Source organism: Nicotiana tomentosiformis, chromosome 6 (genome assembly GCF_000390325.3).
Source record: "Nicotiana tomentosiformis chromosome 6, ASM39032v3, whole genome shotgun sequence".
NCBI classification, from domain to species: domain Eukaryota; kingdom Viridiplantae; phylum Streptophyta; class Magnoliopsida; order Solanales; family Solanaceae; genus Nicotiana; species Nicotiana tomentosiformis.
The window spans coordinates 109,858,164-109,877,532 of record NC_090817.1 but is presented as its reverse complement, the minus strand read 5'-3'; positions in this window follow the sequence as shown (position 1 = coordinate 109,877,532).

Sequence of the window (19,369 nt, the reverse complement as noted above, 5' to 3'; positions counted from 1 at the left end):
TTTTAAAATTATTTTTATTTATCCATTATATCAAACGACCACTAAGAATACTATATTACAACTAAATACTCCCTTATTTCTTATATCACAAAAATAACATAGTGTACCGAAAATTATAGATTTTAATTTTTTTAATATATGTCAAAAGAAATTCTCAATCACTATATATGAAATTATTAAAGTACATTTCTTGGTGTATTATGAAATTATTATTAAATTCTCTGAAATTAAGGTTGGAGAGTCCACGTGAAATGGGTCCCTAAAACTAGAGTGAGGTCCTTGGATTTCACGCACATGCAACGTGAGCGCTCTAACCACGGCAGCCACTATTTTGGGCAGAGCTAATAACTTGTCTATTTCGAATGGACCATATGAAATATGCATAGTGTTTAGATAACTCTTATGATACAATTACAATAATTTTCTACTTCTAACTATATGAGTTATTTAGATATGACGGATTCATTTAATCACTCGTTCAGACTATAAACAGTGGAGTATTTTTTTTTTTTTTTTGTAATTAAATAATTTTATTTATCAGTATCAACATGGGGCATGTTATATCAACTGACACCCCTTCGTCGAAAAAATATACTATGTAGATAGGTTTAAATTTTTTGTATATGCATATATACTATGTGTGTGTTTGGTATGAAGGAAAATATTTTTTATGGAAATTATTTTCCTAGAAAATATTTTCATGGAAAATAATTGATTTTATCACTTATTTTTCCTTGTTTGATTGGTGAATGAAAAACTTTTTCCGGAAAATAATTTTTAGTTTTGGTTAGAGAGTAGAAAATAGTTTTTTATGCTACTCTCTTCACCCCCTTTCTCCCAAGTTCTCATGTTTCTTGTGCTCTCCCCCTCTCCCAATACCTAATATTTTTAGGATTCTATTTTCTTTGAAAATTTAATCATTCTTCTAAAAATTCACATAAACCCAAAGGAACCAATGTGATGCTTTACTTTTACACAAAAATAACGTTGAAATTTGTGCTCCATATCTACAAAAAAAAAAAATGGTTGAAAAAGAAAGTATTATTTTTACAACATGAAAATAAAGTACTCATTTTGTTGAAATGAAAGAAAATACTTTTTCTACGTCATGGACAGAAAATACTTTTTTTGTTGAAACGAAGAAAATATTTTTTACTACATCATTTTGTTAAAATGAAAGAAAATACTTTTTCTTCATCATGAAAAGAAAGTATATTTTTTTTGTTAAAATTAAAAAAAAAAATTATATCGTGAAAAGAAAATACTCATTTGTTGAAATAAAAAAATACTCTATCTATAACATGAAAGGAAAGTGCTATCAATAATATTTCTATTTAGGGTGGATGTCGGGAGGCGGGAGTGGGGATGGGATTGGTGGGATGGGGTGGGTAGGTGGGGATGTAGTGTGGGTTGGTTGGGGTTGATGGGGAATAGGGGTGGGGACGATTGAAAAAGAGTTTTGGAAAATGTTTCCCTTCTCTTGATAGGAAAAATATTTTCCTCCAATTTGAGGAAAAATGAGTTCATTAGGAAAATAACTTTACAATATTTAAGCCAGCCAAACATGAAAAAATTGAAAAACAATTTCCGAAAAATATTTTCCTTCATACCAAACACACCCTATATGTTGACGCCCCTTGAGCATGGACAACCCCAGCCTCAAACAACTTTAACTACCCAACATCTATAGTAAAGACTAAGGATAAAAATTCATCTCTGCGATTTTCTTCACTAGCTTGCTCTGCCTTGATCCCCTGCTAACAACCTCTTGCACATCTGCCTAACTAACATTCCTGGTATCTTTTGTTGTCCTTGGAATACTCTCATGTTTCATTCCTTCCATATATGGTAAACCACACATGCCAGAGTCAATTTGTATAGTTGTGCAGTTGTATTTTTTTCCTTTTTCAATGTCTTATGCCCATCGCAGTTCCCTCTGCCACTCCAACACAGCTCTTGATATTCCTTGAGCAACTTACTCCATATGCTTTCAGATACTATACACCTAAACAGTAAGTGGTTTATAGATTCAGTTTCATCATTGCACATAGGGCAGACTAGCATATCTGTTAACCCCCACGCATAGAGCTTGTCCCTTGTAAGTAGTCTTCTTTGTACAGCCAGATTCAACACAAAAATCCATTTTGGAGCCCTTAAGTTGTTGCACATCAGTTTCTTCCAAGTTACTTTATGAAACTCACCTCTCATAGCATTTTATAGTTTCTCAGTAGAGAAGAGGTTCCGGGAGGCCATTTCCTGTATACTGATTCATGTTTCTTCTATGCATCCCTTTGTTTTAATAATCTTCTAGACCATCCAAGATGCAGTACTTGGAGTGCTTTCCCACACTACTTGCTTCTTCCTATAATATAGGTGAACCCACAATTGTCCTTTTTCTTTCAAATAGCAGTTTACATATTGCAACGCTATTCCAAGCATATACATCAGGCACATTGTATCTACTAGCAGTCATTGGGGAGCATACTTTCTCCCATGATAATAAAGATTTTTTTATGTTTCTACTCCACTTGTCCACAGAAAGGTTCGACAGACAGCTTCTATCTTTTTTACCAGCTTCTTAGGCATTACAAATATCTGTGACCAATAGCTTTGGATGGAAAATAATATTGTTTTGATCAACTGAAGCCTTCTGCATAAGATAAGTATTTTGAGGTCCAAAAAGTGATCCCTCCTATCATTTTCTTCAGTTATGGGTAGTATTGTGTCAGAGAGATCCTCTTGGTGCTAAGTGGAACACCCAAGTATTTGAAAGGCAATTCTCATATGCTAAAACCAACTGCTTGCATTATGTCGTGTTATATGTCCTATGGTACATCCCCAAAGTATATAGAACTCTTTGCCACATTTTGCTTTTACCCCAGATGTTTTAGAGAATTCAATGAAGTAATTGTATACCATTTGGACAAACATAGTTGTTGGAACCAAAATACTTTAGACATTAACACCATCATCTCTTACTCAAGAACTATCATGTCAAATCATCGAAAATAAAAACTAGATACGGAAGCATACTTGAATCCATAAGAACGGATGAAACTCCTCATCTTGCGGTTAGTGGTCTTCCAAATTAAGATGTAGGAATTGCACTGAAGACTACTCTCACTTTTCCAACGATGGGATATTAGAAAAGAACCCTACGTCTGATTTAGGGACCATAACCCTATTTATAGATGCACACATGTTACGTAATTCTAATTTAGTACATCATTAAATTAAAAACTACATTCGAGTATCTACACATGAAACCCCATACTTTAGAAGGCGTTTTATATACCCATTTAACTTTAAAACTTAATAGATCACTTCCAATTTAGGTCAACCTTTTAACAATAGCAACCAATATACAATTATTCTTAATACAAAATATAAGTGCAAGTCCATAAACTCTTACAATCTCCCACTTAGACGACACACACACACACACACACACACACACACACACACATATATATATATATATATATAATATATAAAAGTTTTGTCGCGACCTAAAATTCCACCTACCGTGATGGCGCCTAACACATTACTAGGAAAATTGACAATCATATAACAACTACACACACACACACATACATGCATACAAAATTTTGTCACGACCCAAAATTTCACCTGTCGTGACGGCGCCTAACACATTACTAGGCAAGTTGACAATCATATAACAACTACGCATTTGAATTAAAAACAAGATTCAATAAGCTCAACAGTGGAAAAAACTCATTGAAAACTGATAAAATAACTGTAACTCAACTACAACAATCCCAAAATCCTGGTGTCACTGAGTACATGAGCTACTAAGTGTCAACATAGTCTGAAACTCTAGTACAACTATTTGAGAAAAATAGAACATCACTGAAATAAAACGAAAGGAAAGAAAGTCAAGGTCTGCGGGCGTCATAATAGCTACATCGAAGTCTCTGAATCGGTACTATCACCACTCTAGCAATCACCGCATCTAGATGTACCTGGATCTGCACATGAAGTGCAGAGTATAGTATGAGTATAACCGACCCAATGTATTCAATAAGTAACATGACTAACCTTGGACTGAAAGTAGTGACGAGCTCAGAAAGATATAGTCCAAATCAAATAGTGATAACACATATATAACAAGATAATGATAGTAATAACTCAAAAAAACTTCCATATTCAACTCGTACATAGTACAGAAATTTAGGCATGCTTTCAGTTTCTACAATTTAAGCTCAACATTGAAAAAATATGCCAAGTACAACTAGCATAAGGAATGTTACATTTCTATGACTACATGTCAAATATGCATATCAAATGTAATGTATCACAATGATAATCCCAAGTACTCACACTCTTAGAGTACTCAATCTGTCTATCTTATTTCTTACTCATCACACACAATCACTCAGCATTGTACGAGTGCCTAACATCAATGCCCCTTGCCAAAGCACGTATATATAAATCATTGTGTTTGCGCTCGCTGCTGGTATGTCAGACTCCGGAGGGGGCAGATCATGCCCAAGTGCGGATATAAAGCCTATAAGGCCTGCTGCGATATGCAACCCGATCCACAAAAATAAATAAGCCAATAAGGCTTGCTGCAGTGTGCCGCCCGATCCATAATAATAATAATAATAATAATAATAATAATAGATGTAAAGCCAATATGGCCTACTGCGGTGTGCAGCCCAATCCACAATACCACTCACAGTCCGGCTCTCAAGCCCCAACTCAGTCATCAATCTCTCTAGTCTCACGGGCTCACAATCTCATACCTCTCAGCCCAAACAATGATAACATAATGTAACAGTAATGATAACAGAGAGTAAGATATGATATGCAAATGCATAAACATGACTGAGTACATAATTGCAGCTTAAGCAAATAACTCAACAGTAGAAATAACCTAAGTGGGTTCTAACATAATAAACACATAGCCTAAATATGATTTCTAACATGGATCACAGCTCAATTAATCTAGCACGTAGGAATTACATAGATAAAACAAGACTAGATAACTACACGGTATCACAAAATCAACCGAGTCATAATTACCATGGTGCACGCCCACAGGCCAGTCACCTAGCATGTGCGTCACCTCAACACCAACCATATAACACGAATTACAGGGATTCATACCCTCAGTACCAAGTTTAAAAGTGTTACATACCTCAAAGTGCGCAACTCAATGCTCCAACAAACCTTTTCCTCGCGAATCGGCCTTCAAACGACGCGAATCTAGTCATAAACAACTTAATATAATCAATACAATCTATAGGAATCAATTCCATACGATAAAGCTAAGTTTTTTAATCAAATTCAAAAAAGTCAACCCAGGGCCCATGCCTCAGAACCCAGCAAAATTCACAAAATCCGAACACCCATTCAATAACGAGTACAATCATATCAAAATCATTCAATTCTAATCATAAATTGACCCTCAAATCTCAAAATCTTGCTCTCCAATACTTAGTCCAAAATTCCCCAAATTTCACCTCAAAACACACAATCTAGGTGAGAAAATCAATAGGTATTCAATATTAATGGATAAAAATGATCAAAAGTTGCTTACCTCTTGAAATATAGTGAAATTCTTCTCAATCACCACAAACCGAGCTTCCAAAGTCTAAAAATGAAAGAAATGTCCAAACCCTCGATTATAACCTTCTGTCCAGGCATCTCGCACCTGCGGACACAAAAGCCGCATCTGGAGTCCCACTTTTGCGAAAAAACAACCGCTTATGCGAAGCCCACTAAAGTCCCGACCAGCCGCTTCTACTGCTCTCACCCCGCTTCTGCGGAGTTAGCTCCGCTTCTGCGATAAAGCCTCCAAGGCCAACCTCTGCTTCTGCGACCATCTATGCGGAAATTTTCTCGCACCTGCACATATACCCAGCCTTGCCCAATTCCGCATCTGCGGCCAATTCCACACAGGTGCGGTTATACCAGACATGAACATAGCATATTTTCCATAAGTCCAAAACTCAATCCGAAATCAATCTGAATCTTATCCGAGTCCCCCGGGACCCCATTCAAGCATGCCAACACACCCTAAAACATTATTCAAACTTAGTCAAAGCCTCAAATCACATCAAACAACAATAAAAACACGAATCACACCCCAATTAAAGCCTATTGAAATTGAAACTAATGAATTTTTAACTTCTAAAACCAATGTCGAAACCTACCAAACCAATTCCGATTGATCTAAAATTTTTCACACCAATCATTAATGATAATATGGACCTATTCTAACATCCGGAACTAAAATCCGAGCCCGGTATCAACAAAGTTAACTCTCGGTCAAACTTCTCAACTTTTCAATTTTTACCAATTCAAGCAAAAATGACCTATATACCTCCAAATCAATATCTGGACATACTTCTAAGTCCAAAATTACCATATGAAGCTATCAAAACCATCAAAACTCCATGCCGGAGTCATTTACTCATAAGTCAACATCCGGTCAACTCTTTCAACTTAAGATTCCAACTTTGGGACTAAGTGTCCCTATTCATTCCAAAATATTTTCGGAACCAAACCAACCACCCTGACAAGTCCCATAACCACAATTGAATATAAAATAAGCAACAAATGGGGAAGAGAGACTACAATACTTAAAATGATCGGTCGGATCGTTACGACTTTATAATTGTATGTCACCTTACGAGCTCAAAAATATTTTCTATCATAAACCAAAGTACCTTCGAATAATCCCGTATATCAATCATGCAAATATTGGACCCAAGCAACTTTTATTACTTTTATTGTAACTAAACCTTCCTTGATCACGAATACCAACATAACCAAATGACATAGATCAAGTATGGATGCGTAGCATGAAAATTACATACAATCTGATCCAAGCATGCCTATTTTCAACTGGTTCAGCTGAAAAATAAGATAGAGTAAAAAATAAACTGAATACTTTATTTTTGCAGTAATTACCTCAAGTATCCTTAACTGTAACTTGAAACCTTAAACTGAAAGACAAATTGTGTTTGTAAAGAACATTTAAATGGTTATAAACTCCCACTGAAACTGAATATTCCTAAATGAATGACACCCATATGAGCAGTATGCCTAAGAAAGATCTTGGGTAGTAGTCCCTTAGTAAGTGTATCCACAACTATGGAATTTGTATTAATATGTTCTATAGACTCCTAATCACTCTGAACTCTTTCTTTAACATCCCGGAACTTTATGTTAATATGGTTTGACTTTACCAAACTCCTGTTGTTATTGGAATACAAGACTTCTAGCTTATTGTCACAAAAATAACTTTGTCCTTTCAACTTTATCCATAGATTCGCAGCCAATGACAAAATTCAGTAGTCATATTCCATAATTAGATACTACATAATATGTTATAAGTTAACTACCTTGGTGAAAAGATCTATGAGTGTTCGTTTAACACTTTTCCTTATATAGCTCATCAACCAAGTATATCATATTATATAAGCATCTAATGAAGTCGATATCCGAATACCTGATTATCTTTAACTTTTTTGACTTTTTTATGTGAGCATAAAATATTTGTTCTCTTGTAATTACCCTTTGAACCTTTAAGCTGCTTTCAAAAGATAAGTTTATAAATTATTTAAATATTTGTCCAACATTCCTAAATTAAATGAGATATTCGGACGCATACAAAGCTGATCATACATCAGACAATAAAAAATATACTTACTCCCACTAACTTGTGATATACACAATAATTAACAAGGTTTATCTCGAAATGAAATGAGAAGATAACTTGATAAAATTAGTAATACTATTAATGAGACACTTTCTTAAGTTCATAGATGATTTTTTAATGGAAATTTATTCTTGAGGTTGTAGAGTTTGTTATTTGGGAACTACTTCTTGAAGGACGGGTTGAACGTTATTGTCTTTGATCCGAATTTGCTTCTTGAATAATGTCATGTATAGAACGTTGTTCTTGAGAATTGAGGATAACAATTAGAGGAATATCAATATGTTCCTCTTCAAAGACAAAGTCCTTAAATCTCTCTCCCCCTGCAAACTCAACATCCTCAAAGAACCTCACACTATTGGAAAAAGTAGCCTTAATAGTGGGATAAAAATTCTAAAAAATTAAGATGATAGAAAATATTATTGGACTAAAGTCTCTTAATTCTCCTTTAGCGATATGACCTAATATATCGTGCCATAAAGAAGCTGACTACTGATAGTTAATTTACCATTATTACCAGTTATGTTAACATGCAAGGTTCATTGAATGAAGCAACAATATCAAGTAAGTATAGATTATTATAACCTGATAAAGAACCGAGATCAATCAATTTTGAATTACGAACAAAGACTAATTTTTTTCACTTCCAAATAAATAAAAATAACCAAACTTGTCTAATATAGAAGTAGAAATCAAATTTCATCCAAAAAAATGGTGCAATACAAGTCTCGTTCAAATTCAAATAAACCTGGTTATTAACAATAATCTAAAAGTTCCAATTGCTTCGACTTCCACCGACTTTCCATCACCATCATAGATGTATCGTTCACTATCATTAGGCTTTCGATAGATCAAGAAACCCTGCATAGACACAGTGATGTGAGTTATTATATCGGAATTTATCCATCATTTGTGTCCTAGTACCGAAGTTAAATTAACCTTAGAACAAACAAAATTAAGAGATGTACCTTTCTTTGTATGCCATGCGTGATAGTTGGTACAATCCTTCTTCTTATGACCTGGAGCTTTACAAAAGAAACAACCATTTGTAATTGGTTCCTGATGTTGTTTATTTTGTGTTGCTGTATTCGCAGCTTTCTTATTCTTTATCTTCTTGTCCTTCCATTAGTCCTCAGGCATAGCAACTAAGTGAGCACTTTCTATCTTTTCATGCTTCAATATATACCCTTCCTGAACACAGTGTGAGATGAGCTCATTTAGAGACCAAGTCTCTTTCTGATAATTATAGCTCACCTTAAACTGGCTAAACTATGGTGGAAGGAATATCAAAACCAAATGCACTATCAAGTCCTCAGAGATATCCAACTTAAATCCTTTCAATTTAGAAGCAAGATGAGACATTTGTATGATGTACTTCCTGATGTTACCTTTGTCTTGATACCTCATTGAAATCAAACCTGTCAAGAGTGTACCAATCTTATCTTTTTCACTCTTGCCAAATACTTTTTGAATTTCAGCCATAAATTCTTTTGCCGTCTTAACTTTGTCGGGCATATCGCCCCTGAATGTTTCTGGAATGGCTTTCTTCATGATCACCATACACATGCGATTTGATCTCTCATACCTTTCCGTATCCCTCTCTTCATTACAGGTACTCTTATCTGTAATAGGTGGTGGAGAATCAACTTTTAACTCAAGGTCGAGATTTATGACTCCGAGAACTAAACTGAGGGTCTCTTACCATGACTTGAAGTTAGTGCCACTTAACGTAGGAATTGAATTGATGTTGGGAGTAATATTTGCAGGAGTAATTTCATGTAACGACCCAACCGGTCGTTTCGAGAGTTATAGTCCTGTTATCCCCATTTCTGCTTTCTTTTGTGCTTTTCAGCTATGTCATGATATACCAGGTTAGTTGGTTCGGGTACAGAGTGGTTTCGGAGTGGATTGAGACACTTAGTCTCTTATTTATAAGCTTAAGTTAGAAAAGTCAACCGGATGTTGAATTATATATAAACGATCTCAAAATTTAATTCTGATGGTTCCATTAGCTTCATTAGGTGATTTTGGACTTAGGAGAGCGTCCGGAATGTGATTTGGAGGTCCGTAGTGGAAAATTTGATATCAGGGTCGAAATAGATTTTCGGAAGTTAGAGTAGGTTCGTGGTGTCATTTGTGATGTGTGTGTAAAATTTGAGGTCATTCGGACGTGGTTTGGTTGGTTTCGACATCGGTTGTCAAATTTGAAAGTTTAGAACTTCTTAGGCTTGAATCCGAGGGTAATTTGGTGTTTTGATGTTGTTTGAGTGTTTTGAAGGTTCGATTAAGTTTGTATGTTTATATATAACTTATTGGTATGTTTGGTCGATGTACCGAGGGGCTCGGGGTGAGTCCAGGTGGTTAACGAATTGTTTGAAGTTGGAGAATGCAGGTGAAGCTGTTGCTACTGGTATTTTCGCACATGCGGAGGGGGAGCCGCAGGTGCGAGGTCGCAGGCGCGCGTGGGAGTTCGCTGGTGCGGGCAGTGTTGAGGTAGGCTGGGTCCACAAGTGCGTAGGAGAGGTCGTATCTGCGAGTCCGCAAATTAAGACAGGTGCCCGCAGAAGCAGAAGTGAGGAGGTCAGGCAGTGGCCGCATGTGCAAGGTGTTTTCCGCACCTGTGTGGTCGCAGATGCGGATATGGAGCGCAGGTAAGAGGTTGGGGGATTTATTGATTTTTTGCAGGTGCGGAGGTTCTTGCGCATATGCGGCACCGCAGGTGCGCATGTGTAGCCGCAGGTGCGAAAGACCTGGGCAGAAACTATAAATTGAACACTTCGCGAATTTTGGTTCATTTCCACCATTTTCAAGTCGGGTTTTGGAGCTTTTGGAGTGATTTTTGAAGGGGATTCACTGAGGTAAGTTGCTTGAGCTCTATTATCATTAGCTATGATGTTTTCCCGTTAATTTCTCACCTAATTTGTAGGATTTTTGGAGTGAAATAAGGGGTTAGGGCTTGGAATTTTGGAGAGAGTAATTTGGGGATTTGAGGGACCAAATGAGGCCGGAATTTTATGAATTTAGTAGGGGTAGACTCGGGAGTGAATGATCGGTTTTGTGACTTCTGTAGGATTTCGAGACGTGGGCCCGGGTGCCAAGTTTGAGTGAATTTCGGGATTTGGCCCATAATTTGATATTTCCCTTGTGGGATTCATTCTTTAGCTCATATTGATCATATTTTATTGCTTGTGGCTATATTCGGGTCATTTGGAGGCCGGTTCGAGAGGAAATGGCATTTCGGAGTAGGAGTTCTACACTATTGAGGTAAATAACAGTTTTAAATCTGGCCTTGAGGGTATGAAATCCAGAGTTGGTATAATGTGATTGTTTGGAGGTGGCACCCATGCTAGGTGATGGGGGTGTGGATGTACGCCGCAGGGGATCGAGACTTGGTCCGTTCAGGGAGACTGTGAAGTCTAATAACCTTAATTTGTGTTCATATGCATTCCTGTCTACTAGAACTTGACTGCCTTTCATGTTAGAAATCTTGCTTGGGCTATATTTCTGCTCCTGGTAGTTATATTCAGTCATAGTGTTTCTTGTACATGTTTACCTCAGTCTCTGCTATTTTCCCTGATGATATACTGTAACACTTTGATTTGGGCTGCTTTTCCTTTCTTTATTGAGAGCTTTGAGACTAGAGAGGTTCATGACTGAGTAAGGCCGAGGGCCTGTTTGTGAGGTATTGTTCTATGGTACGTGAGTTGTCCGTGCAGATCGTTATGTTTATACTATGGCACGTGAGTTGTCCGTACGGATCCAGATATGATATTATAGCACGTGAGTTGTCCGTGCAACACGTGAGTTGTTCGTGCGGATTATAGCGCTTGGGTTGTAGGAGCCCCTCATGAGTCTGAACACCCCTAGTGAGCATAGGTACCTATTGAGAGTGTGTATTGAGGGCTGAGAGCCGAGAGTGTGAGTTGTTGAGATAGGTTGAGTGACTGCTGCCTTGAGAGGTTGTACTTGCTTTTATTTATTGTTGCACTTAGTTGTTATCTGTTGTTGTGAAATTTCGGGAAGCTTCATATATGTTTTACATGAGCACGAACTGATTTGACTTATACCACATGATTTGAAAGCATGTTCACTCTTTAATGAAAACTTTTAAAATGAACTGTACTGTATAGCTCGTCACTGCTTCTCAGTTCCTTATTTATTTCTATTACTTGCTGAGTTGGTTGTACTCATACTACACCCTGCACTACATGTGCATATCCAGGTGTGTCTGAGCATGAAGATTGTTGAGTCCGGGCCTGTTTGAGTTTCGGAGACTGCAAGGTAGTTGCCAGCGTCCGCAGGACCTTGTTACTCTTTCCATATTTCTTCCCGTTTTGTACTAATAATTAGACATTGACTGTAATAGTTTTAAATACTTAGACGCTCATGACTAGTGACACCCCGATGTTTGGGGTTGGTTTCCGCATTTTGATTCTATATTGAGTTCAACTTTGATTTTATGAAAAATTCATGATATGGAAAGTTTTTCTTTAGTTTACTTTTATATTTAGTTTGGAAGTATTTTTGGGAAGGTCGTCTTGCCTAGTACCATCGATAGGCGCCATCATGACGGGTTAGGTTTTGGGTCGTGACATTTCAGTTGACTCGGAGAGCAATAAATAACAAATAAGCTCACATATACTTCAAACTAAAATAAAAATAAATTTGAATAAAGGTAAACCTTATCTCAAGGTACTAGGCACTCTATTAATATTTCATCTTTGGACAAAATATTAATTTGTAAGTGGTGTGTTGATGTAGTGATCAAACATTGATAATAAAGAACATGTCAAATAATAAATCTTCCTTCGGGCCAATTTATCATTCCCACGTAAAACCAAATAATTATCACGTAATTATTACCACAAGATGCACATGTAATTCTGTTAAACATTAACTTCTTTTGGGGCGATCAATATTCATATAGGTTACACATGCACAACCTTTTATGTTCTATGGCACGTGAGGTATTGTTCTATGGCACGTGAGTTATCTGTGCAGATCCTTATATTTATACTATGGCACGTGAGTTATCCGTGCAGCACTTGAGTTGTCCGTGCGGATCCAGATATGATATTATAGCACGTGAGTTGTTCGTGCATCACATGAGTTGTTTGTGCGGATTATAGCGCTTGGGTTGTAGGAGCCCCTCATGAGTCTGAACACCCCCAGTGAGCACAGGTATCTATTGAGAGTGTGTATTGAGGGCTGAGAGCCGAGAGTGTGAGTTGTTGAGATGGGTTGAGTGACTGCTGCCTTGAGAGGCTGTACTTGCTTTTATTTATTGTTGCACTTAGTTGTTATCTATTGTTGTTGTGAAATTTTGGGAAGATTCATATCTGTTTTACATGAGCGCTAACTATTTTGACTTATACCACAGGATTTGAAAGCATGTTCACTCTTTACTGAAAACTTTTAAAAATGAACTGTACTGTATAGCTCGTCACTGCTTCTCAGTTCCTTATTTATTTCTTTTACTTGCTGAGTTGGTTGTACTCATACTACACCCTGCACTACATGTGCATATCCAAGTATGTCTGAGTACGGAGATTGTTGAGTCCAGGCCTGTTTGAGTTTCGGAGACTCCAAGGTAGCTGCCAGTGTCCGCAGGACCTTGTTACTCCTTCCACATTTCTTTCCGTTTTGTACTAATAATTAGACATTGACTGTAATAGTTTTAAATACTTAGACTCTCATGACTAGTGACACCCCGATGTTTGGGGTTGGTTTCTGCATTTTGATTCTATATTAAGTTCAACTTTGATTTTATGAAAAATTCCTGATATGCAAAGCTTTTTTTTACTTTACTTTATATTTAGTTTGGAAGTATTTTTGGGAAGGTCGGCTTGCCTAGTACCACCGATAGGCACCATCACGACGGGTTAGGTTTTGGGTCGTGACATTTCAGTTGACTTGGAGAGCAATAAATAACAAATATGCTCACATATACTTCAAACTAAAATAAAAATAAATTTAAATAAAGGTAAACCTTATCTCAAGGTACCAGACACTTCATTAATATTTTTATTTGGACAAAATATTAACTTGTAAGTGGTGTGTTGGTGTAGTGATCAAACACTGATAATAAAGAATATGTCAAATAATAAATCTTTCTTTGGGCCAATTTATTATTCCCATGTAAAACCTAATAATTATTATGCAATTATTACCACAAGATGCACATGTAATTTTGTTAAACATTGACTTCTTTTGGGCAGATCAATATTCACGTAGGTTACACATGCACAACCTTTTATGTTCTATGGCATGTGAGGAATTGTTGCTTTGGGAAAATTTATTATTCCCACTGTAACGACCCGACCGGCCGTTTTTAGCCCTAGCGCGTCATTTAGCAGTTTGAGGCCACAAGTAGCTTCACTTCAGGTATTCTGACTTGCACGCGTGGTCGGAATTGAAATTTTGGAAGTTCAGAGTTGATCTGGAAAGAAAATTCTTCTTTCAGAAGCTTTAAGTTGGAAGAATTGACTAAAGTTGGATTTTTGAGTAAACGATTGGGATTTGAAGGTTCTAACAAGTTCGTATGATGATTTCGGACTTGGGCGTATGTCTGTATCGGGTTTTGGATATCCCGCGAGTGTTTCGGCACCTATTGTGGAAGTTAACATTTTGGAAGAATTCTATAAATTTGGGTTGAAGTGCATTTCAAGGTTATCGATATCCGTTTGAGATTTTGAGTATGGGTATAGCTCCGTATGATGATTCTGGAATTGGGAGCGCGTTCGGAAGTGGATTCGGAGGTCCGTAGGTTATTTTGGAGTCATTTGGCTAAAGCTAGAAATTTGAAGGTTTTTGAGAAGTTTGATCGGAAGTGGACTTTTTGATATTACAGTCGGATTCCGATTCCGAAAGTTGGAGTAGGTTCGTAATGTCGAATGTGACTTGTGTGCAAAATTTGAGGTCAATCGGATGTGATTTGATAGGTTCTGGAATCGAATGTAGAAGTTTGAAGTTCTAAAGTTCATTAAGCTTGCATTTGGGGTACGATTCATGATTTCGATGTTGTTTGATGTGATTTGAGGCCTCGAGCAAGTTTGTGTTATGTTATGGGACTGGTTGGTATGATCGGACGGGGTCCCGGGGTCCTCGAATGTGTTTCGGGGTGGTTTCAGATCGAATTTGGATGAAAAGCTACTGCTGGTTTGCTGGTTCTGGTTTTGTTCTTCGCGAACGCGAAGGGAGTCCCGTGTCCGCGAAAAAGGAAAATGGTGGCTGCTATCTTGTGCTTCGCGAACGCGATCAGTGGGTCGCGAACGCAAAGAGGAGTTTTGAGACCGCTGGGTTTTGGCCTTCGCGAACGCAAGGTCTAGTTCGCGAACGCTGAGGGATTGACTGAGGAAACTACACGAACGCGAAGGGTCAATCGCAAACGCGTAGAAGAAAGGAGGAGATGGGCCTAAGGCTATTTGGCCTACGCGAACGCGATGGCTTGAACGTGAATGTGATGCCTTGCATGGACAGGCCTTCGTGAACGCGACACTGGTCATGCGAACGCGAAGGGAAAATACTGGGGCAGGAAAATTTGGCCTTCGCGAACGCGAAGATGAACGGTTCTGGGCAGTGTTCTGTTAAAGATGGGGGGTTGGACTCATTTCCACTCTATTTTTTCATGGGAGCCGATTTTGGGGACGATTGTTGAGCACCATTTCCACCATAAACCATGAGGTAAGTGATTCCTACTAGTTGTGAGTTAAATACAAGATTTATACATGGATTTAGACATTAAAATTTGTAAAAATTTGGAGTTTTGAAGAAAAACTTAGAAATTGGTATTTTTGATTTTTCACCACGAAAATGGTTATGAAATTGGATAGAAATGATATATTTGAGTTCTTGAGATTATGGGTAACAATTCCCTCCGAAAATTTCCAAAATTCGGGCGCGTGGGTCCGGGGTGAATTTTAGGAATATTACCATTTTGGGTTGGGTAATTGAATTGATAGACTTATTTCGAATTATTGAACATGTATTAATTATTTTATATAACTTTTAGATAGTTTCGAATTTTTCGGCATCGAATTGAAGTTTTTACACGACATCGTGATCAGAAGTGGGCTTTGAGATAAGGTAAGTCTCTTGTCTAATCTTGTGAGGGGAAAATTACCCTATAGGGATTAAATTGAATAATTATTGCTAATTGCGGGGGCTACGTACGCACGAGGTGACGAGAGTCCATGCGTAGCTACAATTAATACTAAAGTCCGGGTAGTTTAGGACTCAAAGCATGTATTACTTGTGTAAATTGTACTCTTTGTTTAATTAATATTATTTGATATATATATATATATATATATATATATGAATATATTGTAAATTGTTAGATAAAGATATTAAAGGATGGAGATATCATATGCTTGATTTTCTATTTAAATTAATTAATTATTAAAAGAAATTTTTCTTCCTCCCGAATTTATCCTATAATAAATATACTCTCTTTCCGGAGATACATAAGAAAATGTCCTCCTTTCTTGTGGAGCGGGCCGAATGCCTCGATAGGATAGATGCATCTATGGATCGTGCCGCACGTCTCTCAGCAGTGTACACAATACTCTGGATCGGACCGTACGTCCTCGGCAGAAATCGTGCTTAATAATAATAATCACACGATACCTTAATAGTTTATTGTAGCTTGTGAGCTAATTGATAAATTAGAAATTATTGGAATTTATTGAATTATTATTCCTGCTTGTTAAGAATTAATGTTATTCCTGTAAATGAGACTAATTGATAAATTTGAAAATTTATTTGAATTGAAGGAATTTTATTAATATATTGAGAATTGATGCATTTGAAGGAATTTAATTGTTTCTACTGATCAATAAAAATTACTGTTAACTCTGTGAATCACGTTGATATAAATATTTCTATTTCATGATTATTTAATATTATTGACCCACAATGAGTGTCAAAGTCGGCCATCTCGTCTCCCTCTTCGAGATTAGGCTTGATACTTACTGGGTACACATTATTTTCGTACTCATACTGCACTTGCTGCACATTTTATTATGGAGGTACATATATGTCTAGTGGCCTTGTGGGCGCAGAGGTGTGGTTAATAATTGTGGGGACATATGTGAGCTGCATTCTGTATTACGATCCGCAGCCAACAGAGTCTCCTTCAGGGTTATTATATTTTTTCTGTCTAATTTGTATTCTAGACAGATGCTATATTTTATTTTTAATTCCCTAGTAAATGCTCGTGCACTAGTGACACCGGATTTTGGGAATGGTTGTTAATTGTTATAGAAATTTAGTTGTTAAAAATATTTATCATTTACTCTATGAGTTTTATCTTTATTATTTCATTGAACAAATTTTTATTTCAAAAATACTAAAATAGGTAATTAAGTTAATCGATTATGGTTGGCTTTCCTGACAGTGGTGTCCGGCGCCATCACGGCCTTTTTTGGATTTTGGGTCGTGACACCCACGTAAAATCAAATAATTATCACGCAATTATTACCACAAGATACACATGTAATTCTATTGAACATTGACTTCTTTTGGGTCGATCAATCTTCACATAGGTTACACATGCACAACCTTTTATGTTCTATGGCATGTGAGGTATTGTTCTATGGCACGTGAGTTGTCCGTACGGATCCTTATATTTATACTATGGCACGTGAGTTTTCCGTGCGGATCCAGATATGATATTATAGCACGTGAGTTGTCCGTGTAGCACATGAGTTGTCCGTGCAGCACATGAGTTGTCCATGCGGATTATAGCGCTTGGGCTGTAGGAGCCCCTCATGAGTCTGAACACCCCTAGTGAGTGCAGGTACCTATTGAGAGTGTGTATTGAGGGCTAAGAGCCGAGAATGTGAGCTGTTGAGATGGGTTGAGTGACTGCTGCCTTGAGAGGCTGTACTTACTTTTATTTATTGTTGCACTTAGTTGTTATTTGTTGTTGTTGTGAAATTTCTAGAAGATTCATATCTGTTTTATATGAGCTCGAACTGATTTGACTTATACCACAGGATTTGAAAGCATGTTCACTCTTTACGGAAAACTTTTAAAATGAACTGTACTGTATAGCTCATCACCGCTTCTCAATTCCTTATTTATTTCTGTTACTTGCAGAGTTGGTTGTACTCATACTACACCATGCACTACATGTGCAGATCCAGGTGTGTCTGAGCATGGAGATTGTTGAGTCCAGGCATGTTGGAGTTTCAGAGACTGCAAGGTAGCTGCCCGTATTCGCAGGACCTTGTTACTCCTTCCATATTTCTTTCTGTTTTATACTGATAATTAGACATTGACTGTAATAGTTTTAAAATACTTAGACGCTCATGACTAGTGACACCCCTGATGTTTGGGGTTGGTTTCCGCATTTTGATTCTATATTGAGTTCAACTTTGATTTTATAATACTTAGACGCATTTTGGGTCGTGACATTTCAATTGACTTGGAGAGCAATAAATAACAAATAAGCTCACATATACTTCAAACTAAAATAAAAATAAATTTGAATAAAGGTAAACCTTATCTCAAGGTACCACGCACTCCATTAATATTTCATCTTTGGACAAAATATTAACTTGTATGTGGTGTGTTGGTGTAGTGATCAAAGGCTGATAATAAAGAACATGTCAAATAATAAATCTTCCTTTGGGCCAATTTATTATTCCCACGTAAAACAAAATAATTATCACGCAATTATTACCACAAGATGCACATGTAATTCTGTTAAACATTGACTTCTTTTGGGTCGATTAATATTCACATAGGTTACACATGCACGACCTTTTATTTTCTATGGCACGTGAGGTATTGTTCTATGGCACGTGAGTTTTCCGTGCGGATCCTTATATTTATACTATGGCACGTGAGTTGTCCGTGCATATCTAGATATGATATTATAGAACATGAGTTGTCTGTGCAGCACGTGAGTTATCTGTGCGGATTATAGCACTTAGGCTGTAGGAGCCCCTCATGAGTCTGAACATCCCCAGTGAGCGCAGGTACCTATTGAGAGTGTGTATTGAGGGCCGAGAGCCGAGAGCCGAGAGCCGAGAGTGTGAGCTGTTGAGATGGGTTGAGTGACTGCTGCCTTGAGAGGCTGTACTTGCTTTTATTTATTGTTGCACTTAGTTGTTAACTGTTGTTGTTGTGAAATTTCGGGAAGATTCATATCTGTTTTACATGAGCGCAAACTAATTTGACTTATACCACAGGATTTGAAAGTATGTTCACTCTTTACTGAAAACTCTTAAAATGAACCGTACTGTACTACTGTATAGCTCGTCACTGCTTCTCAGTTCCTTATTTATTTCTGTTACTTATTGAGTTGATTGTACTCATACTACACTCTGCACTACATGTGCAGATCCAGGTGTGTCTGATCATGGAGATTGTTGAGTCCAGGCTTGTTTGAGTTTCGGAGACTGCAAGGTAACTGCCAGCGTCCGCAGGACCTTGTTACTCCTTCCATATTTTTTTTCGTTTTGTACTGATAATTAGACATTGACTGTAATAGTTTTAAATACTTAGACACTCATGACTAGTGACACCCCGATGTTTGGGGTTCGTTTCCGCATTTTGATTCTATATTGAGTTCAACTTTTATTTTATGAAAAATTCCCGATATGGAAAGCTTTACTTTACTTTTATATTTAGTTTAGAAGTATTTTTGGGAAGGTTGGCTTGACTAGTACCACC